Here is a 24,739-nt window from a genome sequence, read left to right as displayed (position 1 = left end):
TCAAAGATGGTTTGGCCCTGAGAGTTGTAAGGGATGCCAGTAAGATGGTAAATACCCCATTTATGCATGAAATCATGAAAAGCATTGGCTGTAAAAGCAGGACCATTGTCCGTTTTGATGGAAGCAGGGATCCCCATCATTGAAAAATATTGTAGAAGGGCTGTGATGGCAGCTTTAGTAGTCTTGGTGGTGGAAGGAATTGCCCAAATGAAGCCAGAAAAGGTACCTATGACTACAAATAACAATTTAAAAGGGGACAGTTTGTGATGTGTAAAACCAACTTGCCATAATTCATTTGCTTGTAAGCCTCTAGGATTAATCCCTTGGGGACTAGTGGTCAAATGAAAGGGGCACATGTGGCACAGTCCCGAACAATTTTTTTTAGCTGTTTGTCATGGTATCTTATACTGAACGTGTAGTCTATTAGCATTAGCATGGAAGAGCTGATGTTTCTGTTTGGGGGAAGACAATATAGGGGCAATGAGGCGATCAGCCAAATCATTGCCTAAACTGAGAGGCCCTGGTAAATGGGAATGAGCATGAATGTGAGTAATGAAGAAGGGATGGAGTTTAGCTCTTATTTATTTCTGAATCAATAAGAACAAATGTATAAGATCATTTTCATTGGATATAAAATGAGCCATTACAAAGGATGGGAAAAAATGTGCCACATAGCGAGAATCAGTTAAAACATTCAATGGGGTTTTTATTAGAGTAAGTAAACAATATAATGCAAATAATCCTGTTTTTTGAATGGATTGATAGGGACTTTTAATTTTCTTTTGCAGGTTGGGACCTATTATGGTTGCCCATGCTGCCTTATTTCCATCTATGAAATAGTTAGGTGCATTCGTGAGAGGGTGTTCAGAAACAATATTATTGATGATAAAGGAAGTATTTTGCAAGAAATTCCATAATTTTCCTTTAGGTCGGTTGTCCAATAATTCCCCTGAATAATCGGCAAAGGCTATATCTGAAAATGAGAATTGTAATTAATATGGTAAACAAATGCCTGTTGAATTATCTGTTCTACCAATTGTAAATCTTTCTTAGCCTCAGGGGTAAGTTGTTGGGGACTATTCAAATCAGAGGAACCTTCTAATAATTTGAATAAACTTTGTAAAGCATATGTGGGAATCCCCAATGTAGGTCATAGCCAATTACTATCCCCAAGAAGTTTCTGGAAATCATTAAGTGTTTGTAAATTACCCTGTATGATAGAAAGTTTCTGTGGCTTTACGGTGGAGTAGTCCATAAGATAGCCAAGATATTTAAAAGGGGAGTGGTGTTGTAGTTTATCTTCTGTTATTAGTAGCCCATGATTAGTTAAATTAGTTATGACCTTATTACCTAATAAACTTAACTGAGACTCTGAGGGAGAAGCCAATAAAATGTTGTCCATGTAATGAATGAGATGTGCCTCAGGAAATTGCTGTCTGATGGGTTGCAAAATTTTATCAACAATGAATTGACAGACCGTGGGGGACTTCATCATACCTTGGGGTAGGACCTTCCATTGATAACATTGAATGGGAGATTGATTATTAATAGAAGGTATTGAGAAGGCAAAACATTGCCTGTCATCTGGATGTAAAGGTATAGTGAAAAAACAATCTTTTAAGTCAATAATCATAATAGCCCAGTCCTTAGGAACCATAGCAGGGCTTGTAAGTAAGATGAACTAAGATAAGTTTGGGCTGTATCTGCAGTTTTTATTCCCACCAACTGGTGTGAGGCTAAAACCGCAGGCCAGTTTGAAGGCCATTCCTCTGTTCTTATGATGGAGATATTTGCCCCAGTGTCTAACATTCCTTCAAAAGTTCTTCCTCTGATTTTTAATTTTAACATGGGCCTATTAATTTCTTTTATAACTGTTGAAAGGGCTGCAGTAACGTTAGAACTCCCAAAGCCACCTGTTTTGGTATGTTCCTTTCTATTAAGTGGGGGCACACAGGGTAATAACAATAGCTGAGCAAATCTGTCACCCTTTTGTCAATACAAGTTGTGAGTCACATGTAACATTACTGCAATTTCACCCGTGTAATCTTCATCAATGATCCCAGTATGTACAATTATCCTGTGTATGGTGCTGCTGCTTTGTCCCAACAGGAGGCCTACAGTATTTTTTGGTGTAGGGCCAAAATATCCAGTTAAGATTTTTACAGGATTATTTACCATTAATAATTCCATATCTTGGGAAGCAGGGATGTCTACACATGTGCTATGTTTGGTAGCTGCTGTTAATTCAGTTATATTTGGTTGTCCTCCTTGATTAATGGGGATAAAGGAGAGCCTCTGTCCTAGTTTCCCGAAGGAGGTTTCTGGATGGATAAGGCATTGCCTTGTTTATCAAATTTAGAACGGCATTCATGCAGCCAATGATTCCCCTTTTTGCACCTTGGGTAGAGCCCGGTGGGCTTAGTTTTAATAGCCCCTCCTTTGTCAGGAGAAAAACCTGTTGGCCGAGGCAAGCGACATTGCTTCCCAAAGTGTCCTGGCTTGCCGCAATTAAAACATTTAGCTTTGGACTTTTGGGAAACATTTAAGGTTTCTAAAGTGACTATTTTAGCTTTATGTTGAATCGTCCCCACATTCCTGCAGGCTTTCAAGTATTCCATAACTCCTCCTTGCCCCCTAATGGGTCTGATAATAGCCTGACAATCTTCATTAGCATTATTAAAGGCTAATTGTTTCAAAATGATTTCTCTCAAAGATGCATCCTTAAGACTGCGATCAATGGCTTCCTTCAATTTACTAATAAAATTAGTATATTCTTCAGTTGGTCCCTGCAATATTTTTACAAAGGATCCATCAGAGGTGGCACTGTCGATTTTAGCCCATGCTCTGATAGCTACTTCCTTAATCCAGTACAACATGGGCAGCTGCACAAATTGTAATCGCGCGGCAGTTTCAGCCATAGCTCCAATGCCGGTGAGAATTTCAAAATTTAGTCCAGCAGGGTTTCCCCTGCTTTGCTGTTCTTGCAAGATTAATTTGGCTTCATCTGTGACCCACATTTGCCATTGTAGTAGCTGTTGTGGAGTCATAACCATTTTAGCAACTGTAAAAAAATCTGCATAAGCCACTGATCTGCTTAGCCCCTAAGAAATTCCATACAGTAGGGTGAGGTTGGTCCATATAATGTACATGCCTTTTTGAATTGCGTGAGCAAACCGAAATCAGGTGATTGCCACTGATTATGTCCAGGTTGAGGATTATTAAATTGGACCAGAAAAGCCCACGCACAAAGAGGCATGTCCCGAGGAGGAATGCTAGGAAATGGGGAAACAGTAGTGTCAACAGACAGCGTTGCAGCGGGCGGAAAGGCTGGTGTTACAGGCTTGTTAATATGAGCTCGCTAAAAGCAACGTAAAGGCGGATCAGAGACCTCTGGCAAAGTTGTTTGTTTAACTGCTTTCAGCACCTGTGACTCTTGCTTGTCCATCATTTGCCCTAGCATTACATTTTTCTGATTTAAAACCTCTGATAGATCTTTCTCTTCTAATTCATATTCATGCAGGGATCGAACAGTTTCAACCTTTAAATCTCTTCCCGAGACATCTAGTTGTTCCATAATGGCCCTTAAAAGAGACCAAGTTACCCACTATTGTTGGGGGAATTTTTACCCCCTGTCTATAAGCTTTTAGAACATTATTTTTTACTCTGGTCTAAGTTTGTAAATCTAACATTTCTCCCTCTGGAAATCATGGATTATATTCAACCACCATCTGGTAACAGTTAGTTAACTGCTCTTCAGGCAGATTAACCCCATATTGTTTCAGGAAATGATGCATGAGATGGACAAAAGGAATCTTAGTTGTCTGATGTCCCATCCTGCTTACCTCACTTCTGCAGGAGTGTGGTCCTTTTTCAAAACCAGTCTGCTGCTTTGAGCCCCACGTTTGGCGCCAGTTGTAAGGCTCAGAGAACTGCACTCTGAAAGGAACACTCAGGGACAGCCTCTAGTGGACTGACAAAGTTTATTATCCAGCTGCACAGTTTTATGGTCTCAGGGAACAGAACATAAAGCAGACTTGCATGTAGCCTTTCTCGATAAATATCAAAGCATTCAAGCATAAAGTACAGTTCCCACCACCCAAGACATAACATAGTTTTGGTGAAACTCTAAGGGGAGTCTTATCATGAAACAACAGTCCTTGCTCCCAGAAACAGGTGGTCAGAAGGAAGCCTTCAAATGCCTCAAGGCCGGGCATATAACCCTTTGTTATCGGTTCCCAGCCTCAGGCACTCAGTGAACACTCATAACCCTTTGTTATGCTCCTTCCAGCTTCCAACCTTCATCATGAGTTGAGCAAATACATTTTCAGAATTTGCTCAAAGACTTCTAGCTCCTCCACACGGAGTTCACTTAAACTCATGTCCATAGAGCTTGGTGATGCCAGCCAGCAATCTCATCCTTTGTCATCCCCTTCTCTTCCTACCCCCAATCCCTCGAGCATGAGAGTCTTTTACAGTAAGTCAACTCTTCGCATGAGATGGCCAAAACACTGGAGTTTCAGCTTTAGCATCATTCCTTCCAAAGAAATCTCAGGGCTGATCCCCCTTAGAATGGACTGATTGGATCTCTTTGCAGTCCAAGGGATTCTCAAGAGTCTTCTCCAACACCACAGTTCAAAAGCATCAACTTTTGGTGCTCAGCTTTCTTCACAGTCCAACTCTCACATCCATACATGACCACAGGAAAAACCATATCCTTGACTAGACGGACCTTAGTCAGCAAAGTAATGTCTCTGCTTTTGAATATGCTATCTAGGTTGGTCATAACTCTTCTTCAAAGGAGTAAGCGTCTTTTAATTTCATGGCTGCAGTCACCATCTGTAGTGATTTAGGAGCACAAAAAAATAAAGTCTGACACTGTTTCCCCATCTATTTCCCATGAAGTGATGGGACCAGATTCCATGATCTTCCTTTTCTGAATGTTGAGCTTTAAGCAAACTTTTTCACTCCACTTTCACTCTCATCAAGAGGTTTTTAATTTCTCTTCACTTCCTGCCACAAGGGTGGCGTCATCTGCATATCTGAGGTTATTGATATATCTCCCAGCAATCTTGATTCCAGCTTGTGTTTTTTCCAGCCCAGCATTTCTCATGATTTACTCTGTATATAAGTTAAATAAGCAAAGTGATAATATACAGCCTTGATGTACTCCTTTTCCTATCTGGAATCAGTCTGTTGTTCCATGTCCAGTTCTAACTGTTGCTTCCTGACCTGCATATAGGCTTCTCAAGAGGCAGGTCAGGTGGTGTGGTATTCCCATCTTTTTCAGAATTTTCCACAGTTTATTGTGATCCACACAGTCAAAGGCTTTGGCATGGTCCATAAAGAAGAAATAGATGTTTTTCTGGAACTCTCTTGCTTTTTCAATGATCCAACGAATGTTGGCAATTTGATCTCTGGTTTCTCTGCCTTTTCTAAAACCAGCTTGAACATCTGGAAGTTCACAGTTCACATATTGCTGAAGCCTGGCTTGGAGAATTTTGAGCATTATTTTACTAGCATGTGAGATGAGGGCAAGTGTGTGGTAGCTTGAGCATTCTTTGGCATTGCCTTTCTTTGAAATTGGAATGAAAACTGACCTTTTCCAGTCCTGTGGCCACTGCTGAGTTTTCCAAATTTGCTGGCATATTGAGTGCAACACTTTCACAGCATCATCTTTCACAATTTGAAATAGCTCAACTGGAAATCCATCACCTCCACTAGCTTCGTTCATAGTGATTTTTCTAAGGCCCACTTGACTTCACATTCCAGGATGTCTGGCTCTAGATGAGTGATCACACCATTGTGATTATCCAGATCATGAAGATCTTTTTTTAAAGTTCTTCTGTGTATTCTTGCCACCTCTTCTTAATATCTTCTGCTTTTGTTAGGTCCATACAATTTCTGTCCTTTATCAAGCCCATCTTTGCATGAAATGTTCCTTTGGTATCTCTAATTTTCTTGAAGATATCTCTAGTCTTTCCCATTTTGTTCTTTTCCTCTATTTCTTTGCAATGATCACTGAGGAATTCTTTCTTACCTCTTGCTATTCCCTGGAACTCTGCATTCAGATGCTTATATCTTTCCTTTTCTCCTTTGCTTTTTGCTTCTCTTTTTTTCACAGCTATTTGTAAATTTTTCCCAGACAGCCATTTTGCTTTTTTGCATTTCTTTTCCATGGGGATGGTCTTCATCCCTTTCTCCTGTACAATGTCCTGAACCACAGTCCATAGTTCATCAGGCACTCTATCAGATCTAGTCCCTTATATCTATTTCTCACTTCCACTGCATAATCATAAGGGATTTGACTTAGGTCATATCTGAATGGCCTAGTGGTTTTCCCTACTTTCTTCAATTTGAGTCTGAATTTGGCGATAAGGTGTTCATAATCTGAGCCACAGTCAGCTCCTGGTCTCGTTTTTGCTGACTGTATAGAGCGTCTCCATCTTTGGCTGCAAATAATATAATGAATCTGATTTTGGTGTTGACCATCTGGTGATGTCCTTGTGTAGAGTCTTCTCTCGTGTTGTTGAAAGAAGTTGTTTGCTATGACCAGTGCGTTCTCTTGGCAAAATCCTATTAGTCTTTGCCCTGCTTCATTACATATTCCATGGTCAAGTTTGTCTGTTACTCCAGGTGTTTCTTGACCTGGACATTATAGGGATATTCCAGTCCCCTATAATGAAAAGAACATCTTTTTGGGTGTTAGTTCTGAAAGGTCTTGTAGGTCTTCATAGAACCGTTCAACTTCAGCTTCTTCATCATTACTGTTTGGGGCATAGACTTGGATCACTGTGATATTAAATTATTTTCCCTGGAAACGGACAGAGATTATTCTGTCGTTTTTGAGATTGTATCCAATACTGCATTTTGGACTCTTTTGTTGACCATGATGGCTACTGCATTTCTTCTAAGGGATTCCTGCCCACAGTAGTAGATATAATGGTCATCTGAGTTAAATTCACCCATTCCCGTCCATTTTAGTTTGTTGATTCCTTGAATGTTGATGTTCAGTCTTGCCATCTCCTGTTTGACCACTTCCAATTTTCCTTGATTCATGGACGTGACATTCCAGATTCCTATGCAATATTGCTCTTTACAGCATCAGACCTTACTTTTATCACCAGTCACAGCCACAACTGGGTATTGTTTTTGCTTTGGTTCCATCCCTTCCTTCTTTTTAGAGTTATTTCTCCACTGATGTCCAGTAGCAAATTGGGCACCTACTGATCTGGGGAGCTCCTCTTTCAATATCTTATAATTTTGTCTTTTCATATTGTTCTTAGTGTTCTCAAGGCAGGAATACTGAAGTGATTTGCCATTCCCTTCTCCAGTGGACCACATTCTGTCAGACTTCTCCACCGTGACCCTCCCGTTTTGGGTGGCCCCACATGGCATGAGTTAATTTCATTGAGTTAGACAAGGCTGTGGTCCTAGTGTGATAATATTGACTAGTTTTCTGTGATTATGGTTTCAGTGTGTCTGTTCCCTGATGCCCTCTCGCAACACCTTCCGTCTTACTTGGGTTTCTCTTACCTTGGAATTGGGGTATGTCTTCATGGCTGCTCCAGCAAAGTGCAGCTGCTGCTTCTTACCTTGGATGAGGGATATCTCCTCACCACCACACCTCCTGACCTTGAACGTGGAGTAGCTCCTCTAGTTTCTCCTGTGCCCACACAGCCACCACTCTTTGGATGTGGGGTTGCTCCTCTCGGCTGCCGCCCCTGACCTTGGCTGTGGTATAGCTCCTCCTGGCTGTCACCCTTGGCCTCAGGCTGGGGGTAGCTCCTCTTGGCCACTGCCCCTGACCTCGGACGTGGGTAGCTCCTCTCAGTCATGCTTGTGTGCCGTCGCAGCCACCATGTATATTACCATATGTAAAATATATAACCAGTACAAGTTCAATTCATGAAGCAGCACACTCAAAGCCAGTGCTCTTGGACAACCCAGAGGGATGGTTTGGGGAAGGAGGTGGGAAGGGCCATTCAAGATGGGGGACTCATATTCACCCATAACTGATTCATGTCAATGTATAGCAAAAACTATCACAATATTGCAAATTATCCACCAATGGAAATATATAAATTTTTATATACATATATAATATATAAATATTTTTTTTTATAAAATATAGAATTAGCTTTTGACCGAGTAAACAGTTGAAAATAAAACTACCTTGTGATCCAGGGATTTCATTCTTGTTTATATATCCAAAGGAAATGAAAACAGGATATCAAAAAGGTACATACACTTTAGTGTAATTCCAACATTAACCACTATAACCAAGATATGGGCTTCCTGGTATGTCAGCTGGTAGAGAATTTGTTTGCAATGCAGGAGACCCCAGTTAAACTCCTGGTTCAGGAAGATCCACTGGAGTAAGGATAGACTACCCACCCCACTATTCTTGGGCTTACCTGTTGGCTCAGACAGGAAAGAATTCACCTGCAATGCAAGAGATCTGGATTTGAACCCTTGGTTCTGACAATCGCCTGGAGGAGGGTATGGTAACCCACTTCAATATCCTTGTTTCAAGAATCCCCGTGGACATAGAAACCTGGTTTGCTACAGCCAATGGGTTTGCAGAGTCAGAAATGACTGAGTGACTAAGCACATCACAGCAAGATATGGGAACAACTTATTCATTTGTCATTTGATGAATATATTTAAAAAAAAAGATGTATAATATGTAAAGAATAAAAAAAAAACTATTCAGCTATGTAAAAGAAGGAATTTCTACCATTTGTGAGAATGGGTACGGTAATTTGAAAGTAATTTGCTAAATTATATGTAGAATCTAAAATAGCCAATTCATAAAAGAAAGAGTAGATTAGTGATTACTTAGGTCTGCAATTTTGAGAGATTGGGGAGATATTGTTTAAGGATGCAAACTTGCAACCAGTAGACTAATAAATTCTGAGCTAATGCACAGCATTTTAATGACAATATTTGGTTAGGTAAATATCGGAGCTGCTAAGATTCTAGATCTGATTGTTCCCACCACCTAAATAATGACAGTTATGTGATGTGATAGATGTCTTAGTTAATGCTACAGAGGTAATCGTTTTGCATCATGTAAATGTATTTAATCCATGTTTGGTACATCTTAAATTTGCACAAATCTGTTATTGTTCAGTCACTCAATCATGTAAGACTCTTTGCAACCCCATGGACTGCAGCATGCCAGGCTTCCCTGTCATTTACTGTCTCCCAGAGTTTGCTCAAACTCATATCCATTGAGTTGGTGATGCCATCCAACTATCTCATCCTCTGTCGCCCCCTTCTCATCCGGCCTCCAATGTTTCTTAGCATCAGTGTCTTTATCAGTGAGTTGTATCTTGCAATAAGGTGTCCTAAGTATTGGAGCTTTGGCTTCAGCATCAGTCCTTCCAATGAACATTTAGAGTTGATTTCTCTTAGGATTGACTGATTTGATCTCCTTGCTATCCAAAAGACTCTCAAGAGTCTTCTCCAGCACCCCATCACTTCTTCAGTGCTCAGTCTTCTTTATGGTATAACTGTCACATCCATACATGACTACTGGAAAGACCATAGCCTTGACTATATGTACTTTTGTTGGCAAAGAGATATCTTTGTTTTTTAATATTTTATCTGGGTTCATCATAGCTTTCCTTCCAAGAGGCAAGCATCATTTAATTTCATGGATGCAGTCACCATCCACAGTGATTTTGGAGCCCCCCAAAATACTGTTAGTGTATCCATTTTGTCCCCATCTCTTTGTCATAAAGTGATGGGACAGGAAGCCATGATCTTCGTTTTTTGCATGTTGAGTTTTAAGCCAGCTTTTTCACTCTCCTCTTTCACCTTCATCACGAGGCTCTTTCATTCCTCTTCAATTTTTGCCATCAGGGTGGTGTCATCTGCATTTCTGAGGTTACCAATATTTCTCCACCAGTCTTTATTCCAGCTTGTAATTCATCTAGCCTGGTATTTTGCATGATGAACTCTGTATGTAAGTTAAATAATGAGGGTGAGAATATGCAGCCTTGACTTACTTGTTCCCAATTTGGGACAAGTCCATTGTTCCACGTCTGTTTCTAACTGTTGCTTCTTTACCTGCATCCAGGTTTCTCAGGAGTCAGGTAAGTTAGTCTTGTATTCAGTTTTCTTTAAGTATTTTCCACTGTTTGTTGTGATCCACATAGTCAAAGGTTTTAGCATAGTCAGTGAACCAAATGTAGATGCTTTTGTGGAATTCCCTTGCTTTTTCTAGGATGCAAAAAATGTTGGCAATTTGATCTCTGGTTCCTCTGCCTTTTCTAAATACAGCTTGTACATCTGGAAGTACCTGTTTCATTTTCTGTTGAAGCTTAGCTTGAAGACTTTTTAGCATTACCATGCTAACATGTGATATGAGCACAACAGTCCAGTAGTTTGAACAGTATTTGGCATAGCTCTTCTTTAGGATTGGACTGAAAACTGACTTTTCCAGTCCTGTGGCCACTGCTGAGCTTTTGAAATTGGCTGGCATATTGAGTGCAGCTCGTTAACAGCATCATCCTTAGGATTTGAAATGGCTCTGTTGGAATTCTGTCACCTCCTTTAGCTTTATTATTGTTAGTGTTTCCTAAGTCCCACTTGACTTTTCACTCCACGATGTCTGGTTCTAGGTGATTGACCACACCATCATGGTTATCTGGGTCATCAAGAACTTTCTGGGTATTCTTGCTATCTCTTCTTAATCTTTTCTGCCTCTGTTAAGTTTTACCAATGCTGCCCTTTATCATGCCCATCTTTGCATGACATTTTCCTTTGATAGCTCTAATTATCTTGAAATCTCTAGTTTTTCCCATTGTATATTTTTCCTCTTTCTTTTCATTGTTCATAGAAGAAGACCTTCTTATCTGTCCTTTCTGTCTATGGAACTTTGCCTTCAGTTGTTTATATCTTTCCTTTCCCCCCTTGCTTTTTGCTTCTCCTCTTTCCTCAACTATTTGTAAAGTCTCTTCAGACAACTACTTTGCGTTCTTGAATCTTTTTCTTTGAGATGGTTTTGGTCACAGCCTCTTGTACAAAATTATGAACCTCTGTCCATAATATTTCAGACATTCTGTTTACCAGATCTAATCCATTGAATTTATTTGTCACCTCCATTGTATAATTGTCAGGGATTAGATTTAGGTCATATCTGAATGGCCTAGTGGTTTCCCCCACTTTATTTCATTTAAACCTGAGTTTTGCTGTAGAAGGCTGATGACTTGAGCCACAGTCAGCCTCAGGTCTTGTTTTTGCTGACTGTATAGAGATTCCCCATCTTCAGTTGCAAATACTGTAATCAATCTGATTTCACTATTGACTGTTTGGTGATGTCCACATGTAGAGTCATCTCTTGTGTTGTTGGAAGTGGGTATTTTCTATGACTAGTGCATTCTCTTGGCAAAACTCTGTTAGCCTTTGCACTGCTTCATTTTATACTCCAAGTTGAACTTGTCTGTTACTCCAGGTATCTCTTGGCTTCCTATTGGAATGCAAAAGTAGGAAAAAAATACAAAACTATTTTTGGTGTTAGTTCTAGATGGTCTTGAAGGTCTTCATAGAACTGGTCAGCTTTAGCTTCTTTGGCATCAGTGGTTGGTGCATAGGCTTAAATTACTGTGATTTTGAGTGGTGTGCTTTAGAAATGAACTGAGATCATTCTGTCATTTTCAAGAACGCACCTAAGTACTGCTTTTAGGACTCTTTTGTTGATTATGAGGGCTACTCTATTTCTGCTATTGGTTTCTTGCCCACAGTAGTAGACATAATGATCATCTGAATTAAATATGCCCATTCTTGTCCAGTTTAGTTCACTGATTCAAAGACGTTGATGTTCACTCTTTCCACTGCTGGCTTGACAAATATGTTTTGATTCATGGACCTAAAATTCCAGGATCCTATGAAATATTGCTCTTTACATTATTAACATCAAATTTTACTTTCACTACCAGACATATCCATAACTGAGCAATGCTTCTGCTTTGGCCCAGCCCCTTTGTTTTTCTGGTGCTATTAGTAATAGTCCATCTTATGGTTTCGTATATTTTTTGTCTTTTTTATACTCTTCATGGGGTTCTAACTTTACGAATACTGGAGGGGTTGGAAATTTCCTCTTCCAGTGGATCATGTTTTCTCAGAACTCCACACTAGGACCTCTCCATCTTGGTTAACCCTGCAGAGCATGGATCATAGTTTCATTGAGTTATACAAGCCTCTTCATCGTAACAACACAGTGATCCATGAAGTAGAAATAACATGTTTTGTATATTGTTTGTACACTGCAACTTTACTGAATTTATTTATTAATTCTTATGATTTTTTGACTGGTATCATTGGGATTTTCCACAGATAGTCTTCTGCAAATGTAAACAGTTTGATTTCATTATTCTTAATGTGGATTCCTTTCATTTATTTTTTCTTGTCTACTTGCTGTGGTTAATACTTCCAACACTATATTGAGTAAATATGAGAGTGATCATCTGAAATTAAGTTTGCCTGTTCTGATTCTTAAGATGACTATCATCACTCTTGCAATTTCTTACTTGATCACATCTGATTTTAATTCAGATGCCCATTATATTTACTACTGTGTGCAAGAATCCCCTAGAAGAAATGGTATAGCCCTCAGAGTCAACAAAAAAGTAGGTAATGCAGTAATTTGGTGAAACCTCAAAAATGACAGAATGAACTCTGCTCCTTTCCAAGGCAAACCATTCAACATAACAGTAACCCAAGATTATGCCCCAACCATTACTGTTGAAGAAGCTGAAGTTGAACAGTGCTATGATGACCTACAAGACCATCTAGAGCTAAAACAAATTTTAAAAATGTCCTTTTCATCATAGGGGACTGGAATGCAAAAGTAGCGAGTCAATAAATACTTGGAGTAACAGGCAAGGCTGGCCTTGGAGTAAAAAATGAAGCAGGACAAAGGCTAACAGAATTTTGCCAAGAGAATGGCATAGCAAACACCTTTTTCCAGCAATAAAGAGATGACTCTACATATGGACCTCAACAGATACTCAATACAAAAATTGATTGATTATATGCTTTGCAGCCAAGGATGGAGAAGTTCTATACAGTCAGCAAAAACAAGACCTGAAGCTGACTGTGGCTCAGATCATGAACTCCTTATTGCCTAATTCAGACTTAAGTGGGAGAAAGTAGGGAAAATTATTAAACCATTCAGTTATGACCTAAATAAAACCCCTTATGATTATACAATGGAAGTTACAAATAGATTTAAGAGAATAGATCTGATAGACAGAGTACCAGAAAAACTATGGACTAAGATTTGTGACACTGTATAGGAGGCAGTGATCAAGACCATCCCCAAGAAAGAGAAATGCAAAAAATTAAAATATTTGTCTGAGGAGGCTTTACAAAGAACTGAATAAAGAAGAGAGGCTAAAGGCAAAGGAGAAAAGAAAAGATATACCCATCTAAATGCAGAATTGCGAAAAAGAACAAGAAGTAAGAAATCCTTCTTCAGTGATCAATGCAAAGAAATAAAGGAAAACAATAGAATGGGAAAGACTAGAGGTTTCCTCAAGAAAATTAGATGCCAAGGGAATATTTCAAGCAAGATAGACACAATAAAGGAGAAACAGTATGGACCTAACAGAAGCAGAAGATATTAAGAAAGATGGCAAGAATACACAGAACAACTATACAAAAAATGTTCATGACGCAGCTAACCACAATGGTGTGCTCACTCACCTAGAGCCCGACGTCCTGGAATATGATGTCAAGTGGGCTAGTGGAGGTGATGGAATGCCAGCTGAGTTATTTCAAATCCTAAAAGATGATTCTGTTAAAGTGCTGTACTCAGGATGCCAGCAAATTTGAAAAACTCACCAGTGGACACAGGACTAAAAAGGTCAGTTTTCATTCCAATCTCAAAGAAAGGCAATGCCAAAGAATATTAAAACTACTGAACAATTGAGCTCATCTCACATGCTAGCAAAGTAACACTCAATATTCTCTAAGCCAGGCTTCCAGAGTATGTGAAATGAGAACTTGCAGATGTTAAAGCTGGATCTAGAAAAGGCATAGGAACCAGAAATCAAATCATCAAGATCTATTGGATCATAGAAAAATCTAGAGAATTCCAGAAAAAACATCTACTCCTCCGTTTTTGACTAACCCAAAGCTTTTGACTTTGTTGGCCAAAACCAACTGTGAAAATCTCTTCAAGACATGGAAATACCAGATCATCTTACCTGCCTACTGAGTAATCTGTATGAAGGGCAAGAAGCAATAGTTAGAAACAGTCATGGAACAATGGACTGGTTCCAAATTGGGGAACATTTACGTCAGAGCTGTATATTTTTACCCTGCTTATTTAACTTCTATGCAGAGTACATCATGAGAAATGCTGAGCAGGATAAATCACAAGCTGGAATCAAGTTTGCTAGCAGAAATATCAATAACTTCAGATATGCAGACGACACCACCCTTAAAGCTGAAAGCAAAGAGGAACTAAAGAATCACTTGGTGAAAGTGAAAGAGGAGAGTGAAAAAGTTGGAATAAAACTCAACATTAAAAAACCTTAGATCATGACATCCAGTCCCATCACTTCATGGCAAATAGATGGGGAAACAATGGAAACAGTGAGATTTTACATTTTGGGGCTCTAAAATCACTGCAGATGATGACTGCAGCCATGAAGTTAAAAGATGCTTGCTCGTTGGAAGAAAAGATATGACCCAACTAGACAGGATATTGAAAAGCAAAGTCTGTCTCATCAAAGCTTTGGTTTTCCCATAGTCATATACGAATGTGAGATTTGGAATATAAAGAAAGTTGGTCACTGAAGAATTGAAGCTTTTGAACTTTGGTGTTGGAGAAAATGCTTGATAGTCACTTGAACTGTAAGGAGATCAAAGCATTCAATCCTAAAGGAAATCAGTCCTGAATATCCATTGGATGGACTAACGCTGAAGAGGAAACTGCAATTTTTGGCCACCTGATGCAAAGAACTGACTCATTTTGAAAGACCATGATACTGGGAAAGATTAAAGTCAGGAAGAGAAGAGGACAACAGAGCATGAGATGGCTGGATGGCATCACTGGCTTGATGGACATGATTTTGAGCAAGTTCCAGGATTTGGTGATAGACTTCTGCTTTATTGACTATGCCAAGGTTTTTGACTGTGTGGATCACAATAAACTGGAAAATTCTTAAGAGATGGGAATACCAGACCACCTGACCTAGCTCTTAAGAAACCTATATGCAGGTCAGGAAGCAAAAGTGAGAACTGGAAATGAAGAACAGGCTGGTTCCAATTAGGAAAAGGAGTATGTCAAGGCTGTATATTGTACCCTACTTATTTAACTTATATGCAGAATGTATCATGAGAAATGGTGGGCTTGAGGAAGCACAAGCTGGAATCAAGATTGCAGGGAGAAATATCAATAACCTCAGAAATGCAGATGACATCACCCTTATGGCAAAAAGTGAAGAAAAACTAAAAAGCCTCTTGATGAAAGTGAAAGAGTAGAGTGGAAATTTTGGCTTAAAGCTCAACATTCAGAAACATAAGATCATGGCATCTGGTCCCATCACTTCATGGCAAGTAGATGGGAAAACAGTGGCTGACTTTATATTTTGGGGCTCCAAAATCACTGCAGATGGTGACTGCCACCATGAAATTAAAAGACACTTACTCCTTGGAAGGAAAGTTATGATCAATCTAGACAGCATATTGCAAAACAGAGACATTACTTTGCCAACAAAGGTCCATCTAGTCAAGGCTATGGTTTTTCCAGTGGTCATGTATGGATGTGAAAGTTGGACTATAAAGAAAGCTGAGTGCTGAAGAATTGATGCTTTTGAACTGTGGTGTTGGAGAAGACTCTTGAGAGTCCCTTGGACTTCAAGGAGTTCCAACCAGTCCATCCTAAAGGAGATCAGTCCTGGGCGTTCATTGGAAGGACTGATGTTGTAGCTGAAACTCCAATACTTTGGCCACCTGATGTGAAGAGCTGAGTCATTTGAAAAGACCCTGATGCTGGGAAAAATTGAGGGCAGGAGGAGAAGGGGACGAAAGAGGATGAGACTTTTGGATGGCATTACCAACTCAATGGACATGGTTTTGGGTGAACTCTGGGAGTTGGTGATGGACAGGGAGGCCCGGCATGCTGCGGTTCATGGGGTCACAAAGAGTCGGGCACAACTGAGCTACTGAACTGAACTGAGCTGAACTGAGGGAGGCCAGGCGTGCTGCAGTCCATGGGGTCAGAAAGAGTCAGACACGACTGAGAGACTGAGCTACTCTGTTTAACCTACCATGATTTTAACGGCAATGTTTCCTTACTGACTGTCTGTCTGGGTGATCTATCCATTGACATAGGCAATAAAGGCATTAAAGTCCTTTACTAAAGTTGTGCTACTGTCAATTTTGTCATTTTTGTGAGGTAGTTTTTCTTTATGTATTCAGATGCTCTTTTGTTAGCGCCATATATATTTAATACGGCAATATTTTCTTGTTCAATCTATTCATAAATATATAATGTAATTCTTCATCTCTTGTTACAATATTTGATAAAATCTTTTTTTTTTCCTTCTGTTTTGCTTTACATGGAGTTTCTTTTCATTCCTTCACAATTTGTTTCTGTGAGTTCTACATGTGAAATGAATCTCTTGTTGGGGACATACTTGGGGGTCTTGCTTTTGTATTCATTTAGCCACTCTACATCTTTTGATTGAAACATTTAATCCACTTTAATTCAAAGAATTTGTTTATAGGTATATATTTATTTCTCACTAATTGTTTTGGAGATATATTTGTAGTCCTTTTGTTCATTTATTTTATTTTCTTCGTCTGTGAACTTTCATGATAATGATTTCCATCTAGGCTCATTACCACAAAACTTGGCCCAAACAACTAACTTCACAGGAAAATAGTCCCATCCAACAGGAGATAGACTCCCTTAAGAGTTTCTATGGTAAGGTTCAGTTCAGTTCAGTTCAGTCCCTCAGTTGTGTCTGACTCTTTGAAACCCCATGGAATGCAGCACGCCAGGTCTCTCTGGCCATCACCAACTCCTAGAGTTTACTCAAACTCATGTCCATTCAGTTGATAATGCCATCCAACCAACTCATCCTCTGTCGTACCCTTCTCCTCCCACCTTCAATCTTTCCAAGCATCAAGGTCTTTTCTATGTGTTAGTTCTTCACATCAGGTGGCCAAAGTATTGGAGTTTCACCTTCAGCATCAGTATTTCCAATGAATATTCAGGACTGATTTCCTTTAGGAAGGGCTGTTTAGATCTCCTTGCTGTCCAAGGCACTCTCAAGAGTCTTTTCTAACACCACAGTTCAAAAACATCAATTCTTTGGTGCTCAGCATTCTTTATCATCCAACTCTTTCACTCATATAGGACTACTGGAAAAAAAAAAAGAACATAGCTTTTAATATATGGACCATTGTTACCAAAGTAATGTCTCTGCTTTTTAATATGCTGTCTAGTTTTGTCATAACTTTTCTTCCAAGAAGCAAGCATCTTTTAATTTCATGGCTGCAGTCTCAATCTAGAAGTGATTTTGGGTCCAAGAAAATAAAATATCTCACTGTTTCCATTGTTTCCCCATCTATTTGCCTTGAAGTGATGGGACCAAATGCCATGATATTCATTTTTCGAATGTTAAATTTTAATCCAGTTTTTTCACTTTCTTCTTTCACTTTCATGACGAGGCTCTTTAGGTCCTCTTTACTTTCTGCCATATGAGTGGTGCCATCTGCATATCTGAGGTTATGGTTATTTCTCCTGACAATCTTGATTCCAGCTTGTGCTTCATCCAGCCTGGCATTTCACATGATATACTCTGCATATAAGTTGAATAATCAAGGTGACAATATACAGCTTTGTTGTGCTCCTTTCCCAATTTGGAACCAGTACATTTTCCATGTCTGGTTTTAAATATTGTCTCTTGACCTGCATGCACTTTTCTCAGGAGGCAGGTAAGGTGGTCTGGTATTTCCATTTCTTTAAGAATTTTCCACAGTTTATTGTGATCAACACAGTTAAAGGCTTTAGCAAAAATAGATTTTTCTCTGGAATTCTCTTGCTTTTTTTTGTGATCCAGGAGATGTTGGCAATTTGATCTCTGATTCCCCTGCTTTTCTTAAATGCAGGTTGAGCTTCCAGAGCATTACTTTCCTTTCCTTTCCTTTCCTTTACTTTTTACATGTGAGATCAGTGCAATTGTGAGATAGTTTGAACATTCCTTGGCATTGCCTTTCTTAGGAATTGGAATGAAAACTGAACTTTTCCAGTCCTGTGGCCACTGCTCTGTTTTCCATATTTGCTGGCACATTGAGTGTAGCACTTTCACAGCACTGTCTTTTAGTATTTGGAATAACTCAACTGGAATTTCATAACTTCCACTATCTCTGTTTGTAGAGAGGCTTCCTAAGTACCTCTTAACTTTGCACTCCAGGATGACTGGCTCTAAGTGAGTGATCACATCATCATAGTTATCTGGGTTATGAAGATCATTTTGTATAGTTCTTCTGTGTATTCTTGCCAACCCTTTTTAATATCTTCTTCTTCTGTTAGATCCATACCATTTCTGTCCTTTATTGTGCCCATATTTGCATGAAAAGTTCTCTTGGTTTTTCTAATTTTCTTGAAGAGATCTCTAGTCTTCCCCATTCCTTTCAGTTCAGTTCAGTTGCTCAGTTGTGTCCTACTCTTTGGGAACCCATGAATCGCAGCACGCCAGGCCTCCCTGTCCATCACCAACTCCTGGATTTCACCCAGACTCACGTCCATCGAGTCAGTGATGCCATCCAGCCATCTCATCCTTGGCCGTCCACTTCTCCTCCTGCCCCCAATCCCTCCCAGCATCAGAGTCTTTTCCAATGAGTCAACTCTTCACATGAGGTAGAAAATTATGTCCCGGAAGAAGGGACAAGATAAAATGCCAGAAAAAAAAATAAATAAATGAACTGGAGATAGGCAACCTTCCAGAGAACACCACAAGAGTGTCTGAATTTAAACAATATCTAACACATAGTATGCACTTAATGAAAAAGTTGTTAAAGGAATTGAAAAGCCTTTTAAATCTACAAGAATACATTTATAATGGCAGATTTATGGGCATTATGTCTATGTAGAAGAGACAATGTTTTGATAGGTTTGTATTCATGAGCCTCACATCTCACCATGTGGGCAGATTTCTAACTTCACTATCATATCAGTCTTAAGCTCTCAATAATCATGGAAGAAATAGTAATCTTGAGAACTGCCTATCTCTGTGCCCATGTACTAATCTGTCAGAAAATGTAGACATTTAGAAGACTCAGGAATGTTTGCTTTTCTTTTCAAGTGCCTTACGAATAAAATTATAAAAGCTGTGAGACACACAATAGTTAGAATAGTATTTCTTAAAGAGTAATCATAATAGCCTTGGCTGCATCTTGAATATTCAGATTTGTGGGCGCACGCACGGAGATTTGATTTTTTGGCCATATGCCATAACAATGGATAAACCTGGAGGATATTATGCTAGGTGAAATAAATCAAGTACAAAAAAGAGAAATATTGAAAGGTCCACTTGTATGTGGAATCTAAAAGAGTCAAATTCCTAGAAGCAGAGATTAGAATGGTACTTATCATGGGCAACAATTTTGGGGGAAAGGGAGAGATGCTGACTGAAGAGTATAAAGTTACAGTTATGGAGGATGCATAAATCTATAAATCTGATATTCATCATGATTACTATAGTTAATAATACTGTATAGAATACCAGAAATGTGATAATAGTGTAGATTTCAGGTGCTCACATCACAAAGAAAATATGACAACGATATGAAGAGATGGTAGGTGTTTTGCTTGCCAAAAGTTTTCACTTTTGTCTCAGGCTCAAAGGATCTGTTAACAAAATAAGCCACTCATTATATACAAATAAATAATACAAATATTTATTAGAGAACTATCTAGCTTACTCTCAACACACTAACATTAAAAAAAAAGAAATAAATAGAAAGATCAGAGGATACATCACCAAATTGGGTTTTGACCAACATCCAGACTTAAATAGCACTGAGAAGTCCCATTTCACAACACATTTGGAGTTCCAATTGGGAAAAGGCCCCAGGTAGTATTTCTGCTCCATGAGTGAGGTGCCAAATATTGTAATTACAGGTTCCCATTTATAATCCCAAAAAACAAGCTGATATCATCATCAATCTGTGAGCAAAACTGTAGCTCTGGTACTATGTTAACTTTTTACAATGTTGTTTGCTTTGTTCTGCAAATCTTGGAATATTGCTAAGCCTGGGGAGTGGTTTCCCATCCCTCCTCCAGTTGTTATTCAGTCGCTCAGTCATATATATTTGTGACCCCATGTACTGCACACAGCACTCCAGTTTTCCTGGTCCTTCACCATTTCCTGGAGTTTGCTCAAACTCATGTTCGTTGAATTCAAGATGCCATCCAACCATCTCATCTGTCATCCCCTTATCCTCCTGTCTTCAGTTTTTCCCAGCATCAGGGTCTTTTCCAATGAGTTGGCTCTTCCCATTAGGTGGACAAAGTATTGGGGCTTCAACTTCAGCATCAGTCCCTCCAATGAATATTCAGGGTTGTTTTCCTTTAGGATTGACAGGTTTGATCTCCTTGCTATCCAAGGGGTTCTCAAGAGTCTTCTTCAATACTACAGTCCAAAAGCATCAATTCAGTTCAAAAGATCTCCTCCAAGTACTTAAATTCCAAGATCTGCTCCCTATCTATCTATCTATCTATCTATCTATCTATCTATCTATCATGTTTCTCTTCAGACACTCACATCAGATGTGTCTGGCACACACAGCAATAGTCAGGGCAGTGTCCAGGCAGATTAGAATCAAGGTCAAAGGCCTGTTCTGGTTTGTCTCTGAAGCCTAAACAAGACTGTTTAATTTCCCTAACAGTACATGAACTGTTAACTACCTTGCCTATAATAATCATACATGTAAGATGTTGTACACATTAAATATATATAATTTTTATTAAATTTTGGTAAATTGGTTGGGCACTTTTAAAGGTGGCTCAGTGTAAAGAATTCCACCTGCAATGCAGGAGACACAGGTTCAATTCCTGGGTCAGGAAAATCCCCTGGAGAAGCAAATGGTGAACCCACTCAAGTATTCTTGCCTGGGATATTCAGAAAGAAGACCATGGCAGGCTACAGGCCATGGAGTCTCAAATTCAGCATATTAAAAAGCAGAGACATCACTTTGCCTGCAAAGGTCTGTATAGTCAAAACTGTGGTTTTTCCAGTAGTCATGTCCGGATGTGAATGTTGGACCATAATGCAGGCTGAACATTGGAGAACTGATGCTTTCAAACAGTGGTCCTGGAGGAGACTCTTGAGAGTCCTTTGGACAGCAAGGATATCAAATGGGTCAATCTTAAAGGAAATCAACGCTGAATATTCATTGGAAGCACTGATGCTGAAGCTGAAGCTCCAATATTTTGGCCACCTGATGTGAAGAGATGACCCACTGGAAAAGACCCTGATGCTGGGAAAGATTGAAGGCAAGAGGAGAAGGGTGCAATGAAGGAGGATGGCTGCATGGCTTCCCTGACTCAATGGACATGAGTCTGAACAAACTCCAGGAGAGAGTGAAGGACAGGGAAGCCTGGTGTACTGCAGTCCATGAGGGTGCAAAGGGTTGGATACAACTGAGTGGCTGAACAACAACAACAACAAAATAGCTAGAATTGGTCCCAGGATTCTGCACATAAAAGTTAATTTTAGAGCTACTGAAAGAGAAAATAGCTTTTTCACCAAATAGGACTATCTGGGACTAATAAATATCTTCTTTTGATGATTTACATATTCAGCTTAAGAAGTACATTACTGTGTTGTTCCATTGCCTTTACACTTTGTAACTATTTGTTATACTTTGAAACTATTTGTTCCATTTTGTAAATATTGAAAAAATCATAGATCATATTTGGTTTATACAGAAGATTGCTTTCAAATTACTTAATAAATTATAGTTCCAGGTCACTCCGACTTAATTGCATTTGCAAATTTAAACCCAAAACTTGCATCATCTAACTTCCTATTTTTATGAAATACACTGGAAGATTTGATGCAGGTGACCAGCAATCACACCTTAAGGAAAAAAAAAAAAAAAGACAAATCTGTACTGAAAGGTAGACTACGTTAACCTTCATTAGTTTTTACTTCCATATTTCTTTTCCCAGATGGCAATGTAAGAAACACAATAAAACATTTTAAAATGCAGTCAGAGGTATTTTAATTTCTATGATCATATTCTTATTTTGTATAGACTCAGGCTTTCCACATAGAGAACTATAGAGACCTCCATGAAAATGGTATCTCTGCTGAGTTATCCAACATGCCCCTGTCTCTAATAATCTGAGTCTGAAAACCAGTGCTCAGGCTATGAAATAATCTTTCCCTCTGATCTTTGACACAATCATCCCAGATCAAAGGAAAAAAATAATCAAAATGATTTGAGCACATGATGATTTTAGGGGATGATTCATGCTTTTGTTATGTCACAACAATATAGTAAGTGCTGTGCCCTATTGGGGGAAATTGAGGGAGCAGACAGGATTAAATAGGATTCACTTAAATACAGAGTAATAAAATATTAGGAAAAATGCCAACTCTTTAACTGAAAAACATACTTCCAAGAACCTCAAATTTATTTATTTTTTCCTTTTCTTCATGTGCTTATATTTGGATAAATATTTGGATTTAGCTTACTGAGACTGTGAACAAGTAATTAGATCAGATTTCAACCACCTTCTAGAATTCATTCTTTTAAACACACTCAAAAATACACCAGGAAACAATTTTGTTTCATGTTAGAAGATGAGAAAAGTTCAATATTTGAGAATTGAATTTGGAAAGGATCTGCTTTTGTGCAATCCATTCCAAATATTCTTTCTAAAAGGCATAAACATAAATTGTTCTCATTGAGAATTTAAATTTTGAAAATATAACAGCTGCTACTGTTGCAAGTATAAATAATTGGTCAAGAAATAATTTGTGTTATCTCAGCATTGTTTGTCCAAACAGAGTATATGTCTTTAAAAAAAGTTTGAAACAAACTAAAACATGACAAAAAGTGCAGAAAATACTGAGAAGTCCTTGATTTCCTGCCCAAACCTAAAGTCCCCATTGGTTAATTAGGGCTTTCTCTTCAGTGGGCATAGCCACACAATGAGTTGTATACCACGTCACTAATACATGTGATCATTTCTGAGGTTGGAAGTATAGTTTTTATTTGCTTGCATATTTTTCCCTGAGTAGTTTTGACACTGTACTTTATATGAAATATGAAGTTAAAGAATTTTAGCTGAGTCAGGACATAATTACTGATACCTACTAAAAGTGCATACACAAATTATGCAGTCTCAGAGAACAGACCCAGATTCTCTAAGGGTAAAATGACAACATCTTATTATAACTGCAAAGTGATTTATAATTTGCAATTTAATATGCACTATCTTTATTGATTAGTGCAATAATTGTAGAGTAGACAGTGTAAATATTAGCATTCCATTTTATGAATTAAGATACCAAGTCTCATCAGTTTTATGACATGCCTCAATTTATATAATGAATGATAATTACTGAAGCTAAAACCAAAATTCAGATTTTCTAGTGCCTACTTTGGGCTTTCCAGGTGCCTCAGTGATAACAAAAAATCCACCTGTCAAGCAAGAGTCATGTGTTTGATCCCTGGGTTGGGAAGAACACCCGGAGAAGGAAATGGCAGCCCACTCCAGTATTCTTGCCTGGAAAATAACATGAACAGAGGAGCATAGAGGGCTACAGTCCATGGGGTCATGAAGAGTCAGACACGACTGATTGACTAAATAACATCAAAAGTGTCTGCTTCACTGTTAATTCTATATCTATAATTCATATTATGCCAAAGAAAAATGAACAATTACTATTCCCATTCTCATATGCAATTATGAGGGAGTTGGGGGAGGGATAGAGTGGGAAGTTGGAGTTAACAGATGTAAGCTTTTATATATAGAATGAATAAACAATAAGATCCTACTATCTAGCACAGAGAAGTATATTAAATATTTTATGATAAATCATAGAAGAAAAGAATATATATAAAGAAGAATGAAAAGAATAAAACATTTTGCTGCACAGTAGAGATTAATACAAACTTGCAAATTGGTAATATTTCAATAAAAATGTGGATTAAAATTTTGTCTGGGAGAATAGAGCCTACTCTCAAAGCCAGGGAAGTTATTCTTATCTAGAACATTATTTTGTGTCTGGGACATTGAGATAGACACCCACGTGATCTCCCTCAAATAAATATTAACATTGATTGCATCTTACAACTTTGTAAGTGATATATAAACCATAAGAAAATGAAAAAGCAAATTATAGTACAGGTCTTTTTTTAAAAATATTTATTTATTTTAATTGGAAACTAAAACCTCAACATTCAGAAAACTAAGATCATGACATTCAGTCCCATCACTTCATGGCAAATAGATAGGGAAACAGTGGAAATAGTGACTGACTTTATTTTTCTGGGCTCCAAAATCACTGCAGATGATGATTGCAGCCATGAAATTAAAAGATGCTTACTTCTTGGAAGAAAAGTTATGACCAACTTAGACAGCATATTGAAAAGCAGAGACATTACTTTGTCAACAAAAGTCCGCCTAGTCAAGGCTATTGTTTTTCCAGTGGTCATGTATGGATGTGAGAGTGGACTATAAAGAAAGGTGAGTGCC

Source organism: Capricornis sumatraensis, chromosome X, assembly GCF_032405125.1.
Source record: "Capricornis sumatraensis isolate serow.1 chromosome X, serow.2, whole genome shotgun sequence".
NCBI classification, from domain to species: domain Eukaryota; kingdom Metazoa; phylum Chordata; class Mammalia; order Artiodactyla; family Bovidae; genus Capricornis; species Capricornis sumatraensis.
The sequence above is the reverse complement of the archived record's forward strand: the minus strand, read 5'-3'. Positions refer to the sequence as shown.